The following is a 5,744-nucleotide window of genomic DNA, read 5'->3' on the forward strand; positions in this document are numbered from 1 at the left end:
TCAAAGTGATGACCCATTCTTATTTCTCAGTTCCACTAGAATAGCTTCGCTGGGCGATCCCACAGGAATATCCTCTCTAAAACGCACTACCACACGTCCTCTCTGGCCTCCCCTTCCAAGATTCCTGTAGCATCTCTACCTTGAAACATTGAGCTGCAATTCCTGTCCCTCCCTCAGCTGTGTTTCTGCAATAGCTATAATATCCCAGTCCCATGTTCCAACCCATGCCCTGAGTTCATCTGTCAGGCCTCTTTCATTGAAATAAATGCAGTTTAATCATCAGTTTCTCCACATTCCCTGCGATGTTCTTGCCTGCCTTGTCGATTGAATGTTCTCTCTCTTTAACTTGTGCACTGGCCTCAATCTTCTTTCTGGCCTTACAGCTGTTTAAGGTCCAAAACCATGCCAGGTTAGTTTATATCCTCTCAAGCAATTCGCCCCACCAGAGTATGGGGCCCCCTCCCGCTCCCAGTTTATGTGCCTTTCCCACCCTGTCTCCCTGTGTTGACACCTTCAGGGATCTAGGCACATGTCCACTAAGATCCCTTTGTTACTCAGTACTCGGCAAGGATCGAACATTCATTATATCTGTCCTTCGCTTATCATACCTCCCACAGGGTATGACCTTACATTGATCAGTACTAAACTCTGCTCAGATCATCATCTGATCGTCATTAGACTGTATCTAGAGACCATCCTCCTCACTGTGAACAGCACCGTCACCTTTCGTGTCATCTGCAAACCGACTAATGATACCTTATGCTTGCACATTGAAGTTATTATTCGACAGAAGAATCAGCAATTCCTGCACAGATCCCCATGGTACACCCGCTGGTGAAAGGATTTCAAATACAAAGAAGTTTATCCCCCAATTTTGTATCCAATTTACCAATTTGCCTTGAATCCCATGGGCTCTTCCCTTTTGGACCAGCCTTCCATGTGAGACCTTGTAAAAGGCCTTATTCAGGTTCATGTAAACCACATCATCTGCAATGCCCTCCTCAATATTTTGAGAGACCAAATCAAAAAACGCAACTGAATTCTGAGGCGATATCTTCCTCTACCAAGTCAGTGATGACGCAGCCGAGTTGACCCTTGCATTTGCAAGTTTTGATTCATCCTCAGAATATTTTCCAATAATTTCCCTCTTCCTGCTGTCAGACTCTCTGCTCTGTAATTACCTGGCCTATGCCTGTTGCTCTTATTGAACAAAGGAACCGCATTAGCGATCCTCCAGTCATTCAGCACTTGACTTGTGGCCAGCAAAGTATCAAATATATCCACCAGGGCCCCAGCAATCTCCTCCCTTACCTCCCATAGTAACCTGGGATACATTTCATTGGGCACTGGGGGTTTATCCACCTTTATGCTTGTGAAAGCATTTAATACTTCCTCCTTGTTGGTCGATACATGTTCGAGAACCTCACCATCCTCAACTGAAATCCTTGGCTACAATGCCTTTCTCCTGTGTGAATAAGGACAGGAGGCATTTATTGAAGACCTCACCTACTTCCTCTGGTTCCATGTACAGATTGTTCCTTTGGTTTCTAACAGGTGCAACCCTCTAACTATACTGATCAAATACCTTGTGGCCTTTCTTTAAAAGTATCTGCCAAAGATATTTCATGTCCATTCTTTGACCCTCAATTTGAAGGACCCCCTTGCACTTTCTATACATTTGAAGGGTTTTGCCTGTTTTCATTGCAGTGTACGTTCTTTATCCAGCTCACGATATCACTTGATCAGTATTCGCTGGAGTTACTGCCTTTGACATTCATTCATCGAGGACCACACCGGTCCTGAATTCTCACTGTACCACTTTAACATACTTCCTTTTTCCGAATATGAGCCCAACTGCAAATAGTTCCACCCAGTCTGTGTTTGACAGATGCTGTATCATGATCGTGATAATGCCCAGTGACAGTGATATTCTAACGATTAGGGGGCTTCTCCAAATTTGGCCTCTTCACATCTGCACTATCCTTATCTCTTTCCAAAATGACTTTGAAACTTAGTGTTATGTATACAAAGAAGTTTATCCCCCAATTTTGTATCCAATTTACCAATTTGCCTTGAATCCCATGGGCTCTTCCCTTTTGGACCAGCCTTCCATGTGAGACCTTGTAAAATGCCTTATTCAGGTTCATGTAAACCACATCATCTGCAATGCCCTCCTCAATATTTTGAGAGACCAAATCAAAAAACGCAACTGAATTCTGAGGCGATATCTTCCTCTACCAAATCAGTGAAGACGCAGCCGAGTTGACCCTTGCATTTTCAAGTTTTGATTCATCCTCAGAATATTTTCCAATAATTTCCCTCCTCCTGCTGTCAGACTCTCTGCTCTGTAATTACCTGGCCTATTCCTGTTGTTCTTATTGAACAAAGGAACCACATTAGGGATAATCCAGTCATTCAGCACTTGACTTGTGGCCAGCAAAGTATCAAATATATCCACCAGGGCCCCAGCAATCTCCTCCCTTACCTCCCATAGCAACCTGGGATACATTTCATTGGGCACTGGGGGTTTATCCACCTTTATGCTTGTGAAAGCATTTAATACTCCCTCCTTATTGGTCGATACATGTTAGAGAACCTCACCATCCTCAACTGAAATCCTTGGCTACAATGCCTTTCTCCTGTGTGAATAAGGACGGGAGGCATTTATTGAAGACCTCACCTACTTCCTCTGGTTCCATGTACAGATTGTTCCTTTGATTTCTAACAGGCGCAACCCTCTAACTATACTGATCAAATACCTTGTGGCCTTTCTTTAAAAGTATCTGCCAAGGATATTTCATGTCCATTCTTTGACCCTCAATTTGAAGGACCCCCTTGCACTTTCTATACATTTGAAGGGTTTCGCCTGTTTTCATTGCAGTGTACGTTCTTTATCCAGCTCACGATATCGCTTGATCAGTATTCGCTGGAGTTACTGCCTTTGACATTCATTCATCGAGGACCACACTGGCCCTGAATTCTCACTGTACCATTTTAACATACTTCCTTTTTCCGAATATGAGCCCAACTGCAAATAGTTCCACCCAGTCTGTGTTTGACAGGTGCTGTATCATGATCGTGATAATGCCCAGTGATAGTGATATTCTAACGATTAGGGGGCTTCTCCAAATTTGGTCTCTTCACATCTGCACTATCCTTATCTCTTTCCAAAATGACTTTGAAACTTAGTATTATGTCCACTATCCCCAAAACGCTACAAAAATCATTATGTGTGTCATCTTGTCCAGCACATCCAACCCTTACCAACCTACCCTCCAGCATCTCCAGCACATGATATCACTGTAATCTTTTGCAGTCCCCACAGCACTCCTCCATCCTTTCATACAGCACCTCATTACCTCTAACCATTCAGAAATTATGGATGCATGGGACACAGGGAAACCTATCTCTCTGGATACATATGGTTCCCTTGTGGCCCAGTGCAATGGGATTGTTTTTATTTACTCGTGGGATGTGTGTGTCTGGCTGGTCAGCATTTATTGCTCAGCCCTAGCTGCCCTTGAGCTGAGTAGCTTGCTTGGCCATTTCAGAAGGCAATTGAGAGCCAAATACTTTGCTGTGGGTAAGTCGTGCAGACCACGTGAGGATGGGCAGATGTCCTTCTCTTAAGAACAAGTGTCTTTTTGATGAACAAAGGTTATTTTGGACATCAGCAGTGGTTTCATGCTTACTCATGGATTGTTAATTACAATTTTTACAAGTTATTGATTTAAAATTGCACCATTTCAGATGGTGGGATTCAAACCTGACTTCCTTGAACATTGGCTGAGGTTTTGGATACAATAATACCACTCGGCCATCACTTCACCTGCTCACAGGTTACTCATCCTTGACAAGTTAAACCAGTGCACCGTGAAGCAAAACCCATTCTTCATATACAACGTTTTGATCCTCACACCTTCCTGCACTCTGGTGATATCACTCAGTATCTCTCCATGTGATATCTCTCACTGTGTGTGTCTAATTGTTGCCTCTGTCAATGCCTCTCGCTCTTGCAGCTACTCCAGATCCTGAGCCAACAAAATCATCCACTCCAGAGAGAGACAGCAGCACAGGCCAGGGATGGAGAGTGGGATTTTCCAGATCTCTGTGGGACTCAGTGCCATTCTCCATGTGTAACCCTCACTACATCAGTCTAATTTCCCATTCTGTCTATTCCTCTGTCTCCTGTAGGTTCTCAGGTATTTCCTGACTCAGTGGACTTCCCAGCTGCTGGGTGTGTCGTCCATCACCACATTGAAGATGGTTGGTCAGCCAGAGAGACAAAGGGTAGAGAGATCTGGGTCTTTCAATAAATCCTGCAGATCGGTAAGATCACTCACAGTGAACAGAGCAGAGAGCAATGAGAGAGCTCCAAACATCGGCTAACAAGACATGACACAGATACAGTGTTGGAGGGGGAGCACAGTATAGACACACACCCCAGGCTCAATCCCCACCCCTACTCTAAGTTCTGTTGTACTGAGACTCATTACTCTGCAGCACTGTATCTGTGGCATGTCTTGTGGACCAGTGTCTTCAATAATTTGTAACTACTGTAAGAGTTCCATTTCCAGTAACCTCCTCCCTGATAGTCCCTACACATACTTGAAATATGCTGCATTCCAGACTACCATCCCAATCGCTGTAACTTGCTTCAGTGTCTATAACATGCCTTATCTCAATAGTCTCCTCCTCCAATACCTGGAACAGTGTCATGCAGCATGGAATCGGTTCCTTCGATCCAACTAACCCATGCTGGTCAGAGTCCCTGACTGAATCACGTTTCCCTGCATATGACACAAATCCCTTCAAACCTTCTCCTCTCTCTGTACCTGCCCAAATGTCATTTACATGTTGTTATTGTACTTTTTTCTAGCACTTCCTCCGGAAGCTCATTCCATACATGCACCATCCTCTGTGTGAAAAATCTTCTCCTCGAATCCCTTTTCAGTTTTTTTTCTCTCCCATCTCACACTTATGCCCTCTAGAACATAGAACATGGAAGCGCGGTACAGGCCCTTCGGCTCTCGATGTTGCGCCAACCTGTGGAACCAATGTGCAGCCCATCTAGCCTTCTCTATTCCATTCTCATCCATATGCCTATCCAATTTCCGTTTAAATGTGCTTAAAGTTGGTGAGTATACTACTGTTGCAGGCAATGAATTCCATGCCCCTACTATTCTGAGTAAAGAACCTACCTCTGGCATCTGTCCTATATCTATTAATTAATATTAATATTAATATCTTCCTCAATTTAAAGATATCACCCGTCATGCTAGGCATCACCATCTGAGGTAAAAGGCTCTCACTGTCCAACCTATCTAACCCTCTGGTTATCTTATATGTCTCAATTAATTGGTCTCCAACGTCTTCTCCTGAACAAAAACAGATTCAAGTCACTCAGCCTTCCTCATTAGACCTTCCCTCCAGACTTGGTAAGATCCTAGTAAATCACCTCTGAACCCTTTCCAAGTCTTTCACATCCGTCCTCTAATACGGTGACCTGAGCCATAGGCAACACTCCAAATGTGGACGCACCAGCGTTTTGTACAGCTGCAGCACTATCTCATGGTTCCGAAACTTGATGATTGTACCAATAAAAACTCACACACCGAATGCCTTCCGAACAACGCTATCAACCTGGGTGGCAACTTTCAAGGATCTATGTACATGGACAGAGAGATGTCTCTGTTCATCTACACTACCAAGAATCTTGCTATTAGCCCAGTACTCTATGTTTC

The 5,744-nt window shown here is 44.0% G+C and overlaps 1 long non-coding RNA gene across 1 annotated transcript in view; it reads left to right on the forward strand.

The window, feature by feature from the left end:
• Positions 1–4,291, forward strand: part of LOC122552408 — a 16,756-nt gene extending 12,465 nt beyond the window's left edge. Inside the window, exon 3 of the long non-coding RNA XR_006312369.1 lies at positions 4,195–4,291. This is a non-coding gene — a long non-coding RNA (uncharacterized LOC122552408). The remainder of the gene's footprint in view (positions 1–4,194) is intronic.
• The last annotated feature ends 1,453 nt before the right edge of the window (positions 4,292–5,744 follow it).

Source organism: Chiloscyllium plagiosum, chromosome 8, assembly GCF_004010195.1.
Source record: "Chiloscyllium plagiosum isolate BGI_BamShark_2017 chromosome 8, ASM401019v2, whole genome shotgun sequence".
NCBI classification, from domain to species: Eukaryota; Metazoa; Chordata; class Chondrichthyes; order Orectolobiformes; family Hemiscylliidae; genus Chiloscyllium; species Chiloscyllium plagiosum.